Source organism: Scylla paramamosain, chromosome 5, assembly GCF_035594125.1.
Source record: "Scylla paramamosain isolate STU-SP2022 chromosome 5, ASM3559412v1, whole genome shotgun sequence".
NCBI classification, from domain to species: Eukaryota; Metazoa; Arthropoda; class Malacostraca; order Decapoda; family Portunidae; genus Scylla; species Scylla paramamosain.
In genome coordinates this window covers 33,947,556-33,967,555 of record NC_087155.1, presented here as the reverse complement: position 1 = coordinate 33,967,555, position 20,000 = coordinate 33,947,556, and the positions used below count along the sequence as shown (strand labels likewise).

Genomic DNA, 20,000 nt, shown 5'->3' with positions numbered 1-20,000 from the left:
CCACCGCTACCCAGGCGCGGGAGGCACTCGCTCATTATTACCGCTGATTAGAGTGATTTGGTGGCCGTGAACTTGTTAATTACCGTTGAGGCTTCTGCGGCGTGAGGAGGAGGAGGAGGAGGAGGAGGAAAGTGGGAGGTGGCAGCAGCCAATAGGGGTTGGTTATTTGGATCTGGTCTTTCAGTGTGTGTGTGTGTGTGTGTGTGTGTGAACTGCCTGGGTATAATTATAATTGCGCAATTATGTACTTATAGGGAGGCGACTGGCTCAGCACGCGCTCCTCAGCCTGTGGGCGCCGCCTGTGTGTTACTTATGAGGCGCATTTTTGTGGCCTGTCTGTCTGTCGGGGAGAGGCTCGGCCCCGCTGCACCTGCTGCTCTAAGTGGCTTCTGCTGGCGCCACTACCAGCTGGCGCAAACAGCTTACAAAACACACACACACACACACACACACACACACACACACACACACACACACACACACACACACACACACACACACACACACACACACACACACACACACACACACACAGCATCTGTGTGTGTGTGTGTGTGTGTGTGTGAACTGACAGGTGAAGACTAGCATAGTTAAGGCTGTGATGCTTCTGAGGCAGGAGCGTCTCGGGAGCAACACGCAGCCCGTCATCAGCTGGGAATAACAAATCATCAGCCAGAAACAAAAGTCTTATCTAGACAGCAGGTCAGCGGGGAGAGACGCCGTGGCAGCCGGGCAAAGCACCGAGCGGATCAGTATACCACGTCACAATAAAGTCTTCTATTCCTTCTGACACAAGAAAAGGAAGCTAACAGAGTAGCCATCTTTGAAAATAATGAGCCTCAAGTATGATGGGAAACTGAAGATGAACGCATTTGGAAAGCTCCCAACTGCATACCGTTGTGTGTGTGTGTGTGTGTGTGTGTGTGTGTGTGTGTAATAATAATAATAATAATAATAAACGGTTTATTATTTAGGCAGTTGACAAACTGAAAATGTACATGTGTGTACAATGTGTGTGTGTGTGTGTGTGTGTGTGTGTGTATCAGAGGAGAGCACGTCATAGTCAGGGGAAATAATGCAACATGTGACGCACATTTAAAGAAACGAAACTGAGCGGCAGGAGCGGTGGCGACACTTGATGGTTGTCTTGTGTTAGCTAGACCGTTTTGCTTCCCGAGGCGCGGCTGGCTGAGGACAGGGCGGCGCTGCACGTCTGCTGTCACATGCTGCGAATGAGGCACATTATAATTAATCAGATTTCAAGTTAGCGCTCATAACCAGCCCCATTTTAGGACATCTTGAACAACCTGTGTGCGCCTGCAAACACACACACACACACACACACACACACACACACACACACACACACACACACACACACACACACACACACACACACACACACACACACACACACACACACACACACACACACACACACACACACACACACACACACACACACACACACACACACACACACACACACACACACACACACACACACACACACACACACACACACACACACACACACACACACACACACACACACACACACACACACACACACACACACACACACACACACACACACACACACACACACACACACACACACACACACACACACACACACACACACACACACACACACACACACACACACACACACACACACACACACACACACACACACACACACACACACACACACACACACACACACACACACACACACACACACACACACACACACACACACACACACACACACACACACACACACACACACACACACACACACACACACACACACACACACACACACACACACACACACACACACACACACACACACACACACACACACACACACACACACACACACACACACACACACACACACACACACACACACACACACACACACACACACACACACACACACACACACACACACACACACACACACACACACACACACACACACACACACACACACACACACACACACACACACACACACACACTTAATTGGCCCGTGATTGAGTTTTCCTTGTTTCTTTGTCATTGGCCTTTATGAGTTATAATTCACCTATGTTAAGTGCGTGTATGTATGAATGTTTGTACATGTACCTGTGTGTAGCCTACATGTGCGTGTGTGCGTTCGTGGAGGCGGACGTGTATGAGTGAGCGTGCTGGCACTCACCCATGGCCGGAACAACGCAATAATCTATCTTTATTATGTTTATCGGATGGTTACTGGCCTCTTAATTTCGTTATCTCCCGCGGTGTGACACGTGATATCTCCCTGCGATGCTTGCTGGGAAACACAACACGCTCACTAAGGCTTTATGAGATGGTCTCTTAAATGTTAATGTTTCTCGTCAAGGCTTTCTGTAGATTTATGTGAGGGGGAGGTCATTGTAAACCACTACAGAGAAGCGCACCTGGATGGGATGAACTGAGGGGGACTGCTGTGTCTATTAGAGACTACAGAGATCAGTGTCTCATTTTGCCCACGTGCAGAGAGGAGGTAGTGAGTGCGTACGTGGGGAGGAGCATGCTGGAAGATGGACCCACGAAGCAGGAAGAAGGTAGAAAGATTAAGAAGGCTTATAGATTTACTGAAGGAAGACATGCTGGTAATGGAGGCAACAGAAGAAGTAGAAGACAGAGGATCATCAGGTATATGCAGAGAAGAGATGAGTAAATTCGTAGGGAGGAGGAGGATGTTGGAGATGGACCCACGAAGCAGGAGGAAGGGAATAAGAGTAAGAAGGTTCAATGATGCAATGAAGAAAGACATGCGGTAGAGAGATGCAACAGAAGACACAAAAAAAAACGTAGACGCACTGAAGGAAGATACGTGGGGTGATAAATGTAACAAAAGAAGATGCAGAAGACATTTACGTAGATGCTCTGAAGAAAGACGTGTGGGTGATGGATGGTAACAGAAAACGCTGGAGACCAAATAAAGCAAGGGTGATCTACTGCAACTACTGGTAACATGAAGAGCTGAAAGACAATCTGTACCACATCCGTATCGACATCTGCACTAAAACCAACATCCACACTCGCATCCTCCTCCTCCCTGTAGCTTGAGAGTGTTGCAAATGTGTTGGTGTGAGCGTAATATGTACTTTTAGTGTTTCCTGGGTGCCTGGAGGCGTCAAAATTCCCAGTAGAGCCACAGAACAGCCGCATTTTAGTATATTGCTGTAGTATTAGGACAGCCACTCTGCTACATGTTTCTCTTTTAATTCTCTATAATTCCGTATGTCTAAAAAAACGATCAGATAAAGAACTTTTTTTTCTACTCTCACCACCAGTCGGAGCGAGGCAATGTACTCGCACTAGTCATGTTTGCAATGTCAGGGTTTAGGTTCCTTTGGTTGCTTGCAGAAGCGCCATCTACCTTCCACTACTTTAAACTTTCCAAACAATGCCTGGAGCTCACAGTTCATGAGTGAAGTTATGAATGCAACATGAACTTTTCTTGGTGACACGAAAAGTCCGCACAAGGAAACGCTCGAAGAAAACACCAGTAAAAGGAAATGACAGTGGGAAAGGAGAAAACAATTAAGGAAATGAATAACTTTGGCAGGAATTCGTTCATGTACCGTGAGGGAAAATCTTGTTTTGAGTAACGTTTGAATATAAGCAGTGATGACTTTTCGGAACACAGTTATTTTTAATATGTTTGTTTTATTATTATGGCTTGAAATTTGTGTAAAGCTGTGTCTTTCAAAATATTTTCTGAAGAGAATAAGAAAATGTACATCTTTTTTAAACTATAATTTGTGTGTGTGTATGTGTGTGTGTGTGTGTGTGTGTGTGTGTGTGTGTGTGTGTGGTGGAGGGAGGTGCATGCGTTTAGTGGAGGAAAATTGAGTGTTTGCTCTTGTTTTACGAGGCTCCCAAGTGGTCGTCCCAGCAAAGTGCATTTGGAACTCTGCTTGACTCGTCTTCATAACTTGTCTTTTTCGTATTTTCACCATCATTGTTTCTCTTGTTGCCTCTTCCTCTTCCTGCCTCTTCCTCATTCTGGCCATTTCTGCATCCATTTACTCTTCTTTTTCCTTCATTTGTTTTTCCTGCTTTTTTTTTTTTCTTGACTTACTCAACTAAATTCTGCATTACTGTCAGTCTCCCTGTCTGTCTTTTTGTCTGTTGCTTTTGTCTGTTTGCGTTTGTCTCTCTGTCTTTGTCTGTGTCTGCCTGTCTGTCTGTCTGTGTGCCTGTCTGCATGTTTATCTGCTTGTTTGTCTGTCTGTCTTTGCCTGCCTCTGTCTCTGTGTCTCAGTTTGTCTCTTATGTCTCTCTCTCTCTCTCTCTCTCTCTCTCTCTCTCTCTCTCTCTCTCTCTCTCTCTCTCTCTCTCTCTCTCTCTCTCTCTCTCTCTCTCTCTCTCTCTCTCTCTCTCTCTCTCTCTCTCTCTCTCTCTCTCTCTCTCTCTCTCTCTCTCTCTCTCTCTCTCTCTCTCTCTCTCTCTCTCTCTCTCTCTCTCTCTCTCTCTCTCTCTCTCTCTCTCTCTCTCTCTCTCCCGTGCCATCAGGCGCTTGCTTCTCTTGCATACGTTTCAAGATTATTTTTATCCATCCTTCGACACATCATCAGTTGTTTCTGCCTTGCTTTGTCTCGCCTTTCACTTCGCCTCATCTCCAGGTAACGCCAATGCTAGGCCTGTCACCATCATTATCTACCATCACCATCCGTACTTTTATTCAGTCTCCTCTTGAAATCATGTCATGTCTCTGCACTTACAACTTTATCGAGAAATTTGTGCTACTCTTTCACTCATAAGTTACAACTCTATTCTTGAGCTATTTATTTATTAATTTATTTTTTTTGGTACAACTGTTTCTTATGTATATGAGGTGGTCTGGGTTTTAAGGATTCGTATTCTAATTTGATCCTTGACTAAAATGAATCTTGTTTATTGTATCTCCTTTGTTTAACCCTTTCCCCGCCCCAAGCATGAGCAATGTTCGCTCGTCAAATAAGTTGCACTAATTTCACACATAATTGGTCTCATCTCAGTTATTCCGTTTCATAAAACCTTACAACGTACGAGTCAGTTAATTGAAAGTTTCCCCAAGTGCATTTCGTTTTGCAGATGAGTGAATGTTTTTTCTAATTAATCTGGATGACTCGGTTGTTTGTGATTAAGGTTCGTGTATAGAGATTCTTTTTCCATGTCAGTATTTAAAGGGTATTGTGTTTAATTTTCACTCACAACGTGAAATCCATATCGCTTTCTGTGTGGTTCTGAAGGGAGTGTGTCTGTGGTTTGCAGTGAGTGGTGAAGGTAGGCGAGGGGAAGACGTGGCGCTGAGAGACGTGGTATAGAGTGCGATGGTGGGTGTTAGCGCGTGAAGAAATGCAATAATAGTGGTAATATTACGGTTGTAGTGTTCACTGTAAGAATAGGAGGAATGGGAGTCGTGGTTGTAATAGTAGTAGCAGTAGTAGAGCAGGGTCTCTCTAGCTAATAATTTAGAATGATTCAAGAGAGTATGTATAATATTGACACTTTCGGAATTGAACTTAAGCTCTTTTCTACCCAACTACAAGCGAGAAGAGAGCATTTCCATTATATCTCGCTAGTCCTCGACCTTTTGACCCTTACGTATAAAAAAATAGAGTAATAGGAGCAGCACAAGCGACTGCAAGGGCTCGGCGAAATGAGGAAACACTTTATTGCTCTTTTTTGGTTCAACTCCGGTGGTTTAGACGCCAAAACGTTCACGCTTCCCGCCATAATTTCGGCAACGTCCTCCCCTGCCAGTCATCTCGCCGCGGCTTCCTGTGTGGCGCCAACCTGAGGGAGGTGAGGCGTGCTTTAAACACCGTGGAGGAAAGAAAATTATGTTTACTTATTTTTCATATTCACACACACACGTGGGTAAAAGTCTCTATACAATATATGTATATTAAAATAATGTATTGATTATTTAAAGGCTCGAGTTCAGAAGATCATAGTTCTTATTGTTTTCATCATGGTTCTTATCATTGTCAACGCTAAGTGTTGTAGTGCAGGAGTAGTGATGGTGGTAGAATGAAGAGTGCGGCGATAACAGTAACAACTGTCTCACGGTTCATATTTCATCATAGTAGTAGTAGTAGTAGTAGTAGTAGTAGTAGTAGTAGTAGTAGAGGTGATGAAAAGAATAAATAACGAAACACTTAGATAATATATTTTTTCTTCGCACTACGCTAAGATTAACGACTGCCTCAGCATTAATGAATCTGATGACACAACACAAATTATTCCAGTGACAAGTTAAAGATGGGGTTTCTAGTCCGGCTTAGATTTAAATATATTACGAAGGAAATGCCGTGGGAGAGAGAGAGAGAGAGAGAGAGAGAGAGAGAGAGAGAGAGAGAGAGAGAGAGAGAGAGAGGTCAATTAGATTCCAGAAGGTTAAATGGCATAATTACAGCTTGGCAGCATTATCGAGCATTGCATGATTATCGGTGTTCGCCACAGGCTCCTTAAGACGTGAGGGGATGAGGCAGGGACGGAGGCAGGGAGGGAGGGAGGGAGGGAGGGAAGGAGGGAAGAAGGCTAGGAGAGTAGAGAAAGAAAGAGATAAGGAAGAGGAAAGAGAAGGAAAGTAATAATGAAATAGGGGAAAGAGGGGTAGGGATGGAAAAGGAAGCAGAAAAGGGTAACGAAGGAAGACAAGGAAGGGTTAACGGGGAGGGTTGTGGACAAAAAGGAAAAATGAGAAGGAAAAGGAAGGAGAGGATAAAGAAGTCAGGAAAAAGGATATGGACGAAAGAGAAAGAAAAGGGAAAGGAGGAAAAGAAAAAAGTAATTAAGGAAAGGACGTCGAAGGAAAACATAAGAAAAGAGAGGAAAGGAAGGATAGAGAAGAACAAAACGGAATGGGAAGATAAATAGAAACAAAGAAAAAGGATAAAAAGGAGAGAAAAGGAAGGAGTGAGTAAGGAGAGAGAGATGAACAAGAGAGGAAGAAAAGAGCAAGGAGAGTCAAGGAAAGAAAAAACAAATCAATAACATTACAAGACATGGATAGGGAATTAAAATGACGAGAAAAAGAGGGCAAACATAAATAAACACGAGACTCAAAGGATGAGAGGGAGAGAGAGAGAGAGAGAGAGAGAGAGAGAGAGAGAGAGAGAGAGAGAGAGAGAGAGAGAGAGAGAGAGAGAGAGAGGGGGGGGGGAGGACCGCAAATTCCCCACTAGCAATACTACAAGTTCATTAAGGCACACGTCAGGCAGTATGTAATTACCTCGCTACCTGAAGTCTGACATGCAAACAAATGAATCCCGCGGGAAAAACAACGATGAAAACCAAGGATGAAGAGCATTTTTCTCGAGCTTCCCAAATGGTACCTACTGAGGGTGACTGCGGCGTCTTCTTACCCACGACGTGACAGTGACAGGAGGAGGAAGAAGTAGAGGAGGGGGATGAAGAGGAGTTAAAGGTGGTTTTATTAATGGGAGGTTAGTTAATACAGGGATATGGAAGAGAAGAAGAGAGGAGGATACAGGTGGTGGTAGATGGTGTTAGGTGGAGGGAGAGGAAGGGAAGGAGAGGTTGAGGAAGGGAGGGAAAGAGGGAAAGGAAAGCTTGTAGGGGATGAGTAAGTGGTGTGATAATGTGGAATTAAGTAAATTCTCTTCATCGTCCTCTTCTCCTCCTCCTCCTCGTCCTCTTCTTCGTCCTTGTCCTCCTCGTCCTCCTCCTCCTCCTCCTCCTCCTCCTCCTCCTCCTCCTCCTCCTCCTCCTCCTCCTCCTCCTCCTCCTCCATTGCTGTAGCTCACACCAGAATGCAGGATCAGGGTCTTCAAGAAGTAAATTAATTCTACAACTTTGTCTTGTATGGAGTGGCATTTAGTAAGCTTTTTCTACCTATATTTATTTATTTTTTTTGTTTAGCTTTGGTCCAGTTTGTGTTTTTGTAACTTTTTTTATGACGACAAGTATGCAGAAAATGTTGATGCAATCCTATGAATATCTGTTGCTGAATAATAGTTGTAGTATGTACAGTAAGGTAAAATATTCATGTTTATTTATTTATTTTTTTTTGTGGGGGTTTTTGAAAGTAGATATGAGGAAAATATACCACGAGGAAAGTCTTGTTTGACCCTTTTGACTGCCACTTGGTGTATCTTTCCCTAATTACCATTCACTCTGAGACATCTTTACTTGTTCTACAGCTGCATCCAATCTTTTAATATGGAAGAATTTGCAAAATATATTTTTTTCATCGCTAACTTTCTTGTAGATGCTTATAAAAAACTTCATACATTGCTTCTGGTGCTACTAATCGTTTCATGTCGCAGTGAAAGAGTTAAAGATGCTTTTTTCCTTGGTATTTTGCAAGCAGAAGATGCGACATGTCTTTATTTTCTGTTGTTATCTATCGCCTCCTTCTAGACTGAACAATAGGGAGGTTAGGATCAAAATCACTCCACTATACTGCAGATTGTAGAGTCGGAGAGCTTTTACATTATAATCCGAACTCACTCACTCCTTCCCATCACCATCAAGCCACTTCATTCCCTCTTCATAACACTACTACTCTCTCTCCTCTCTTCACCATTCGCTCCCGTACTCCAGCTCTCTTCTTCCTTCTTCCCCGTCCTCTCTCTCTCTCTCTCTCTCTCTCTCTCTCTCTCTCTCTCTCTCTCTCTCTCTCTCTCTCTCTCTCTCTCTCTCTCTCTCTCTCTCTCTCTCTCTCTCTCTCTCTCTCTCTCTCTCTCTCTCTCTCTCTCTCTCTCTCTCTCTCTCTCTCTCTCTCTCTCTCTCTCTCTCTCTCTCTCTCTCTCTCTCTCTCTCTCTCTCTCTCTCTCTCTCTCTCTCTCTCTCTCTCTCTCTCTCTCTCTCTCTCTCTCTCTCTCTCTCTCTCTCTCTCTCTCTCTCTCTCTCTCTCTCTCTCTCTCTCTCTCTCTCTCTCTCTCTCTCTCTCTCTCTCTCTCTCTTTTCCTTCCAGTGTCTGCGCGCCTTAAGAGAGAGACTTGACAACTGACACCGATAGCCAGCATACCAGAAGCCCACTCATGCCCCTCATCCGACGCCTACATTACTCTCTCTCTCTCTCTCTCTCTCTCTCTCTCTCTCTCTCTCTCTCTCTCTCTCTCTCTCTCTCTCTCTCTCTCTCTCTCTCTCTCTCTCTCTCTCTCTCTCTCTCTCTCTCTCTCTCTCTCTCTCTCTCTCTCTCTCTCTCTCTCTCTCTCTCTCTCTCTCTCTCTCATAATCAGAATTCTCCAGCATTCTTCGTGTTGCAAGTGATTTAGTTCATCTTTATGTATATTATTATTATTAGTGGTGGTGGTGGTGGTGGTGGTGGTGGTGGTATTTTCTCTATTTTGTTTATTTTTTACGTGGAAGTTTATCGTTTATCTTTGTACGTTGTAGGCAATTTGTAAAACATGGAAGCATGCATATACTTAACTACACGACGGGGAAGATAAGGGCAAATTACTCTCCGCAACACTTGATATTTCTCTCTCTCTCTCTCTCTCTCTCTCTCTCTCTCTCTCTCTCTCTCTCTCTCTCTCTCTCTCTCTCTCTCTCTCTCTCTCTCTCTCTCTCTCTCTCTCTCTCTCTCTCTCTCTCTCAAAGCTTTACCATTGCACATGATATCTTTATGATATCTTCGGGTGAAGGGTTGACACTGACAGGCCTCTCTCTGCCCGGGAACCACTGCCGCCTGATAAGACCTCCCCGTGTTCCCGCTGCCCGCTGCCATTCACCTCCCCAGGGTCTCCCATTCACCTGGCCAGCCTCCCTGTACCTCTTGGACGCGCTGCACCCATTTTCTCCACATGCCTCACCCATTCCTGCGCCAGTCTCCCCTCCCGGATACGCCGCGGCGGCCACGTCCCCCCTCAGCCTCTCCGAATTGATGCCCCTAATATGCAACACCTTGATATGCGCGGCAGCGACTTACACCAGAGCCACTCACGTGCATGAAATAACTCCATTAAGTGACTTGACAACGATGTATGGTTAATGAAGGACGATTATTCAGCATACCCAACTACCACCACCACTACCACCACCACCACCAACACAGCTCACCTCCACTCATATATTCAATCAACCTTACACGACCTTCCTTTGTGGCGATATTCCATTTTTTCTTCCTGCCTCAGTCCGTGTGTGTCCCGTATCGATCCTTGGCTCCCTTTTTTCCTATAGACTATGAGGCGCTGTTACGGATGGCAGTATTGTAAGCCGAGGAGTTTTCATTTTTTCTTTTTTGGCAGCGTGTCTTTGCTGTGTGGAAATCGCTGGAAGTAGTCTTTTTTTTCTGCCTTTTCGCCTTTTCCTTGTGAATGTTTGGGAGGGAAGGGGATGGGGGAAGGGAAGAGGTAAGGCATGGAGGAGGAGGTTGAGGAAGAGGTGGTGGTGATAGTGGAATGATGATGCGGTGATAGGAGGGGTTCTAGTGGCTGCATGGCGGTGATTGTGGGAGGAGTAATGGTGGTAGTAATGGTGGTAGGAAAAATGGTAGTAAGAATGATGGTAACGGAAAGATAAGGAATGTTGGTTAGTAATGCCCGTGGTAGTGGTTGTATGAATAGTGGTTTGCAGTAATAGCGGTGATGGATTTGAAATAGTGGTTATAGTAGTAATGGTGGTGGAAGCTCCTCGTATCATTGTTCGTGATGGTGGTAGTGGTGATGGTAGTAGTCCCAGAAAGAATAGTGGTACAAACTGTTAGTAGTATTGCTATTAGTAGTGACAATTACAAAGAAATACAGGCCACAGCAAACCGTGCGGTCCTCACTAGGCGACCTGAATTAGGACTACTAAGGTGACGAGAGAATTTGTTGCATTAGGAGGTCATAATGGAAACTGATAAAGGTACTACACTCTAATGGTGGTAATGGTTATAGTAGTACTTAAAATATCAGTGGTGGTAGAAGGTGCTATTAAGAACATAAGGGAAGTAAGGGAAGTTGTAAGAATAAGGGAAGATGAAAATATAGTAATAATGCTTTTGACAGAACAGTAGTAGTTAATCGTAATCGTAGTATCAGCGTAGTGGAAGCGGCCAGTATATAGCATTGGTGGTGGTACTTATAGTGATAGTGGTGGTGCAGGAAGTACAAGCAGGCTGATCCCCGCACACGCCTACCTCAGCGCCTTCCTCCGGGTCGTGGCTTGTAATGGCAGCGGGCAGTCCTCCTCCTCCTCCTCCTCCTCATGTTATCCCGCCGGCATCGCACGCCTTCGCTCGTAACTTCGGAGCAACACCTTCATTTGTCACCTGCGACACCTGCGGCGGTCTCCCTTCTCTCTCCCTCCCCTCCCACCGCCTCTGCTCCCCTCCTCTCTCTCTATCTCCTTCCTCCATTCACCTCCACCTTTCATGCATGAATTCGACGCCACCACCACCACCACCACCACCACCACCACCACCACCACCACCACCACCACCACCACCACCACCACCACCACCACCACCCGTCCCAAAGAACATGGTTAAGAACGCAAACAACAATGACTGATGATGACAATGACAAAAACAAGAACAAAAAAAAAAAAAAAATAGCGGCAGCAGCAACAACAACAAGAACATTATCAGAAAGAAATCAAAACAACAACAACCACGACAAGAAAAAGAACAACGTTAGATGTCACCACCACAATAATCACCAAATGCTAGTGTCGCTTTACTACTACTACTACTACTACTACTACTACTACTACTACTACTACTACTACTACTACTACTACTACTACTACTACTACTACTACTACTAGCATCATCGCTCACCACTTCCTGCCTACCATTCTTTCATACGGTTACAAAGGACAACCAAACAGCAACAGATCTTTAATTTCTTGCCTACTACTACTACTACTACTACTACTACTACTACTACTACTACTACTACTACTACTACTACTACTACTACTACTACTACTACTACTACTACTACTACTACTAGCATCAACCAAACAGCAAAAGATCTTCAGTTACTTGCGTGGCTGTTTGGCGACTACTTTAACTATTGGGTAAAGAGATAGGATAGTACAGTTATTGCAGCAGAAGACGCCTCCGCTGTTACATTTGCTGTTAGTAAGTCTGTTGCCTTTATAGTTAATGAAACACTACCATCACTATTCTAAAACTACTACTAGCTTTACAGTACTATAATATATAAACAGAAGTAGTTTATATACATACCACCGCCACTACCTATCGCTTCTGTTCTTCTCCCTCCTGGTTTATTTGATTTTTCCATGTGTAGTTTGCTAGTAGGGGATCATAGTTCAGCTTGTACCTTCGTTGTAGACAAGCGGGTTTCCTGGTATCTGTTCTTCATATCTAATCCTGTGTAATAATCATCCTCCGTTCTCCTCCTCCTCCTCCTCCTTCTCCTCCTAGCAATGGCACGCGGATGCTATTACTTTTGTCTCTGGTCTGCGATATTATCATTATTATTTTAAGTCTGTTGTTACAAATTTTGCGTTTCCAGTTTTTCTCTCCCCTCTAATGTTCATACGTACAGCACATTTTTCGCAGCGTCAGGTTTTGTAAAGGTCCGTACTAAAGGCGCATGTGTTTTCATAACTTATCATTTCCCTTGCAGGTTTTTTTTTCACTCGTAATCCGTAACCTCATTTATTCATCTGAAATTATGCAAAACCGGCCGCGCATTACCACTGATTGTATTCCCTTAACAAATTACACTAATGACGCCTTCCTGCCATTCCTTTGACCTCCTACCTAGTGTACCCTGCGCTTCGGATTAGCTACTGTGAGAAGAATCATGCGGATCTACCTCACCTCACCTTGACTGTTGATTTCCAGGCACCTCACTCCTTCCACGTTGTTCCCCAGGCGCTTGTAATCACTCAAATTATCCTTAAGCCTTAATACTCCCCGTCCCGCCATCAAATACTCTTACATAGCTTCCTGGCGCACATCTTACGGTCCGTTAAGGCAATTGTGGTCAAGAGCTTGGAAACGCTGCCGCAATCGTTGTTCTTCTTATCGTGTGAAGTGAATGTTTAGGATCCCGAGTGTGATAAAGGTGCAAACCGCGGCCAGGTGACAGTGGGCTCGTGTTGCGCTGCTTGTGGAGGCATGATGTGCTTGTGGGAGTGAGGGTGGGAGGGGAGGGACTGATGGGGGGAAGGGGGAGGAGGTAAGAAGAGTGTGTGAGAAAGGAAGAAATAAATACAAATTTCTCCTCATATACTACTACTACTACTACTATACTACTACTACTACTACTACTACTACTACTACTACTACTACTACTACTAATAATAATAATAATAATAATACCATCATCCTTACCATTAACCCCATTACCACCACCACCACCACTTTCAAGAGAGAGAGAGAGAGAGAGAGAGAGAGAGAGAGAGAGAGAGAGAGAGAGAGACGAGAACGATCGAACGAACGAACAAGCGAACGAACCAATGGAAAGGTAATTTCAGCCTCCACATTTTTCACTTGTGTTGGAAGTGAGTGGTGGCCTTGATTCCATCTTATCTAACACGGCGGTGCGAAGCGGTGTTAGCGGCGCGCAGGTGGATCAGGACGAGGTAGGTGTGTGTGTGTGTGTGTGTGTGTGTGTGTGTGTGTGTGTGTGTGTGTGTGTGTGTGTGTGTGTGTGTGTGTGTGTGTGTGTGTGTGTGTGTGTGTGTGTGTGTGTGCAGGGGGGAAAGGTGAAGATGAGGGTGTTTGGGGGGGGAGGCGATGAAGGTCTAGGGAGAGGATGGGAACCTGGGAGGATGGGAAAGAAGACTAGGCACCTGGGAGATTATGGTCTTCATAACAAGGTCCTCAGCTTGGGGTCACAACAGGATCTTCACAACTAGAGTCTTTATAACTAGGTCCTCACAATAGGGTTTCAACAATAGGGTATTCATACTAGGGTCTTCACAACAGGGTCTTCACAACAGGGTCTTTACAATAGCATCTTCACAGCAGGGTCTTCACAACAGTCTTCACAATAGGATCTTCACAACTAGGGTCTTCACAACAGTCTTCACAACAGTCTTCACAATAGGATCATCACAACCTGGGTCTTCACAACAGGATACTCACAACTGGGGGTCTTCACAACAGAGTCCTCACAACAGGGTCCTCATAACACTGGTCCCCACAGCACATTCCACCTTCTGCATCCATCCACGTGTCCAGATAATGAAGTGGATGGACCTTCTTTTTGTTTTACCTGGTCTTGGTCTTATTTTTCTGGCGTGACTTGTTATCAGCATTCTTCAGAGCAACGGGTAATTTTTTCACCCTCTCATCCTCGCATCTAATTGTGTTTTCATGTAACTGTCAAGTGATATTATGCATTCTTTTTTCTCCCGTTTCGTTGTCTCCCCCGCGCTGCAGTGTCGGCCCCCGCGGCTCCTGTATATGCTAATTATGAGCAAGTAGCAGCGGCGGAGATCTGACGCTCTTGTGACCCTCAAGGCAGAAACCCGAAACATGCACGCTCAATGTAGAGTGTTGGTGAGGCGGAGCGAGGGGCATTAGGGAAGAGGAGGTGGAGGAGGAGGAGGAGGAGGAGGAGGGGGAGGAGGAGGAGGAGGATGAAGAGGTATGTAAGAATCAGAGAATACATGAGGCTGGAACAATAAGAACATCATGGATTTTATTGCTACGTACGCATTTATATAAGAGATAGGGAGAAAGTTTCTTCACCGCATGGCCTCAGTGCTTAGTTTGTTACGAATCTACCTGCTAATGAAGTTTTATCTCTTGAATTGTAACGGGATGAGAGAAAGTTATGAACGCAAGGAGGAAAACTCATTTAACGCACATCTGCCCTAAGATAATGAACAATGACCTGGAGGAGGAGGAAAAGAAGCAGTAGGTTAAAAAAGAAGTAGGAGGATTGTAAAATATTATAAAAGATGGCCAAATAGCAACAGAGCTTTAGATCCTAGTGAGCCTGTTTGGAGGCCATTACTGACTGACTATAGGGTAAAGAGACAGGACAGAAAAAAAAAAACAAAAAAAAAAACATAAGGAAGCAGAGTAGGCGAGAACCATCATATTTCTATAGGATGACGGAATTTGGAGTTAATTAAGGAGTGAATGAGGAGTTATGTGCAAACTTGAGATGGGGTACTAATATCTGTTGTATTGATTGATTATTGACGTCGCGATAATAGGATCACGTGGCGCCGCTGGGATGAATGAAGAGGACAGGATATTCAGGGTAGGGATTGCAGTGTGAGGAATTGATCGTTTATATAAAGTAAGGATATAATATCGACTGGTTCAGTTCTAAGAGAGAGAGAGAGAGAGAGAGAGAGAGAGAGAGAGAGAGAGAGAGAGAGAGAGAGAGAGAGAGAGAGAGAGAGAGAGGCTTTATAACAGAATGACATTTGTGTATAAGGAAACACACACACACACACACACACACACACACACACACACAGGTGCTATCAATCCCTCCATTACCTCATCCCTGCTCAGCCTCAAATACCAACACGTAAACAGTCATGCAATCCAAAAGTTTATGTGGATTCCATGTTGGGCTTATTGAAATTATACATAGCCACTTAAATACGTTATAGGGATGGGGAAAGAGAGAAAGAGTGGGAGGGAGAGGAAGATACAGGTTCAGGAGGGTAGAGAGACACGCACACCTGACAGGAATCAATTAAGGTGTCGTGCAGGTGGAGGTAATGAGCGCCTCCAACCTAGGTAATGACGCTCGCGACACCTCCGTCTGGAATCCTCTGTGCGCGCCTCGAGGCAGAGGAGAGGCGAGAGATGTGAGGTTGGAGCAATTCGCGTTTTCTGTTCACTTCGCGCTCCCCTCAGTCTGTTGGTTTCTGTGCCCAAGATTCTTCTCTCTCGTTTTCTGTCGCCTGGTGATCTAATTGCTGCGGTGAATAAATGAATGGATTACTTGTCTATTTTCGTTTTTTTCTTATAAATTCTCTACTCGTATTTCCTTCATCCATAAATTATTTTGTATTGGTCTTGTTATTCTTCTCCTCTTCGTGCATGTCTCTATAGTTTATATATGTACACCCTCCTCCTCCTCCTCCTCCTCTTCCTCCTCCTCCTCCTCCTCCTCCTCCTCCTCCTCCTCCTCCTCCTCAACCACCTCCTCGTACAGCAGATGTTGCTTCATAAAACAGCCAGGATGTATGACCTGATATGATCCACCTGGAATTACCTGAGGACACTTACTTACCGTCTTCGTCCGTCTGCTGGGAGGGAGGTGTGTCTCGAAGTGTGTCTTGTTCTCTTATGAGCTGTCCGCAGTATATTAATTCCTCCCTTTATCTCCGCGGTAAAGAAGTGCCACCACGTTCTAATCTTATTTATTTATTGTTTCTTTTCTTTTTTTTTTGCGATTTTTTAATATATTTTTTTTTATTGGTGGTTGTGTTTTGGTGAGTTTGTCCGCCGGCCGTGTGTAGCGTGTACTGCAGCCACACTGGTAAGAGTCTTCGTTAATTTGCCTTTGCTTTTGTCCTCGTTGTCGTCCGCTATGTCCTCCTCCTCCTCCTCCTCCTCCTCCTCCTCCACTGCTTCCGAGCCGCTATTCTGTGAGATATAACCTTGTGTCCTTCATGCTCCATTGGTCCCCGAGGTGCTGATGCTCCCCGCCAGGTGAAGAAAAGTCCCCATGCTCCAGTTTTGTTTTTTGATTGTGTGTGTGTGTGTGTGTGTGTGTGTGTGTGTGTGTGTGTGTGAAAAGTATTTAATCAAGGAAATGGGGTGTAGTACTTGAACTGTGAATAAAGTTTGTCTCTGTCTGTCTGTGTGTCTGTCTGTCTGTCTGTCTCTGTCTGTTTGTGTCTGTCTGTCCTCAATATTCCCTCCCCCTCTCTCTCTCTCTCTCTCTCTCTCTCTCTCTCTCTCTCTCTCTCTCTCTCTCTCTCTCTCTCTCTCTCTCTCTCTCTCTCTCTCTCTCTCTCTCTCTCTCTCTCTCTCTCTCTCTCTCTCTCTCTCTCTCTCTCTCTCTCTCTCTCTCTCTCTCTCTCTCTCTCTCTCTCTCTCTCTCCCCCTACCCTTCTCACTCCCTCAGATAAACACACAATCTCACAAATAAAAACTAATACACCAATAAGCAAGAGGAAGCATCAGAGGCAAAGGCAACACCAGTTAAGTGCACGTATCCAGCGGTGCATTAAGATCAAGTGTATAAGATAGAGTCCCTTGGCATCTTCGTCACTAGTCCAACACCCTTTAGCGACGCGCGCGGCCGGGGGTGCTGGGAGTGGTGGGTGTGTTGGGGAGTGTTGGGGAGTGTCTGGCGTGTCTCCTGCAGCGACGGTGGCAGGATAGTGATAGGCAAGCAGGTGACGTCGCGATGGGGTGTGTTCTGCAGGGTGCGTGTGATGTGTGATGTGTCCTGAAGGCGCTTTGGCGAGTTAAGAGTTTAGAGTGTGAGTTTTAGAGAGAGAGAGAGAGAGAGAGAGAGAGAGAGAGAGAGAGAGAGAGAGAGAGAGAGAGAGAGAGAGAGAGAGAGAGAGAGAGACTGACTTGGTGCTTTAGGAAGTAACTCTTGTGGCTTTCCCTCTTTATTCATTAATCTTGGTGTAGTATATTAAATTGCATCACTCAGTCAGTGAGATAGGTCGCCTTTACTGGAACCACATTCACTAGGCCAGAATTCTTCGTGTATAAAAGCTCTCTTCCCCCAAGCACACGATGAACCAGACAGTCTTCCTTCTTCCTCACACCGAGAGGAAATACCACGTGGGAGAAGAAAAAAATAACAGTAACTTAACGAAGCGTGACTTATTTGAAATTCAGCAATGTGTTACGAGAGAACGAAACTAATTTGAAAGCGGAATGTAAATAGTGGAGATGGAAATACCAATGAAGCAAAACAAAGTAGGTAGTGTGTTAAGAGGATAAGAGAATGCTAAATGCGACTCAATTGATGTTTGTGGGTTTATTAAAATGGACGTTAGAGGAATTAAAACCGAAAATAAAGTGAAACACCCACATATATATTTTTTTTTCTAGTTCTTCCTGGTGGGTCTTCAAGTTTTTGTATAAGAAAAAAAACTGACATTATGTTCGACGAATGAAATCTTGTAAGGTGAAAAAGAAACGGAGGTGAAGAAAAGAAACGTCTTGCTGAGAGAGAGAGAGAGAGAGAGAGAGAGAGAGAGAGAGAGAGAGAGAGAGAGAGAGAGAGAGAGAGAGAGAGAGAAATCAACTGGGCATGCTTAATTTTTCTTTTCACACCATAGGAAAAAAAGTGAAAATTCGGCCGTGAAATGTAATGTTCAATGTTTCGTTATTTTTTTTTTACGTTGAAATTGACCAAGTGGGGATAATTTTTTTGGCCTCAGGTGAGAGAGAGAGAGAGAGAGAGAGAGAGAGAGAGAGAGAGAGAGAGAGAGAGAGAGAGAGAGAGAGAGAGAGAGAGAGAATTGAAAGAATGAGTGGAGGGAGAGATTAAATCAAAGAATTATTTAGAAATGAACAAGGAAATGCGAAGCAAAAGTGAGTAAGAGAATGGAAAAGGTGACAAACAAATGCACGTACACAGAAAAAAAGGCAGAAGTACTTATAAACATAATTAAAGAGGAAAATAAACAAAGATAAGAACAAGAAACAAAAAGTAAAATAAATTAAAATGGAACTGCAGAAATTAACTGAGGAAGCCAAAAGAGAGCACAGGAATAGAACGAACCAGTAATTAAAGGTGTTAAACAGTTAGTAGTCCTATAGTGGTTAGATCTGATTGGAAAGATGGAGAGGAAAGCAGGTGGAGGAAGAAGTGAAAATTTTCCTCGCCCCTCTGGCTCAATCCTCGCCAAGTTGTCATGATGCGCCGCCTTCCTCTCATCTTTACGAGGGTATCAGTGTCAGGGGCGAGCGGCAGGCAGATAAGAATAGTGATACGGATAATATTTAATGTGAGTCTCGTAATTGGGAGAGATAAGCAACTTGGTGTTAGATGAGTTGTTTGTACATTGGCCCTTCCCTCTAGCGCTACCTCTCTCTCTCTCTCTCTCTCTCTCTCTCTCTCTCTCTCTCTCTCTCTCTCTCTCTCTCTCTCTCTCTCTCTCTCTCTCTCTCTCTCTCTCTCTCTCTCTCTCTCTCTCTCTCTCTCTCTCTCTCTCTCTCTCTCTCTCTCTCTCTCTCTCTCTCTCTCTCTCTCTCTCTCTCTCTCTCTCTCTCTCTCTCTCTCTCTCTCTCGTGTGGCTCCTTAACACCGTAGACTTATTTCTCTTACCTCTTTCTCCTCCATTCATTCAGTCATCCCTTACCCCCTTGACTCAACCATTTGGACTCGAGGGTAAATATCCTGCTTTTTTTTTTTTTTTTGGCTCAGATACAACACACGATTCAATCTTGTTGGTCATACGTACTTTTGAGCTTTCATTTTCACATTTTTTTATTTCCTCATTGTGTTAGTCAAACTCTTGAATGCTACTTGATATATCACATTATTCATGTTTACTTTTCTTTCCAGGTTCCTGAATGTAAGTATGCAGAGAGTCGCGTGTGGTGGTGAGTACACCGAATTAGTATTGAAATTATACCTTTCAGAATGTTGCGCACGCATATGTTTCGGACAGTTTTGATACCTAAGTCACGCGGAACTTGTACGATTGGATGACGCCGTGTTATTTTACGATGTAAGCCAACTAAAGGAACCTGGGCCGCTACAGACTGCCCGGACCTGAGGTCAGTGAGCAAGGTGTAGGAGGCTGTGCCCCGTACGTCTCACTACTCTTTGAATTTATCCGTAATTGAAGTTCGCCTGCGTCTCCACACATCTCCGTATTAGATTGCCACAACACTGAGAGCAGCGTCGCGAAAAAAGAAAAAAAGAAAGAAAAATAGTGACTCGAAAAAGTGAAGCCCAAGCCCACCCAGCTGCCAGCCATGAACTCTGGTCACGAACGGTAGGACATTTGGGGACAAAAGATGAAGAATTTTTTTTTTTGCACATAAATTACTGGCACAATTTGCTATTTACTTAAGTTACATCCACGTACAAAATATTACTAATGAAATCTCGTTTTCAGTCCACACGCTGGGC

At 44.5% G+C, this 20,000-nt stretch overlaps 1 long non-coding RNA gene across 1 annotated transcript in view; it reads left to right on the top strand.

The window, feature by feature from the left end:
* The window catches only part of LOC135100350 (uncharacterized), a 55,024-nt gene that overhangs the window by 33,177 nt on the left and 1,847 nt on the right, over positions 1-20,000 (top strand). Inside the window, exon 2 of the long non-coding RNA XR_010268626.1 lies at positions 19,428-19,437. This is a non-coding gene — a long non-coding RNA (uncharacterized LOC135100350). The remainder of the gene's footprint in view (positions 1-19,427; positions 19,438-20,000) is intronic.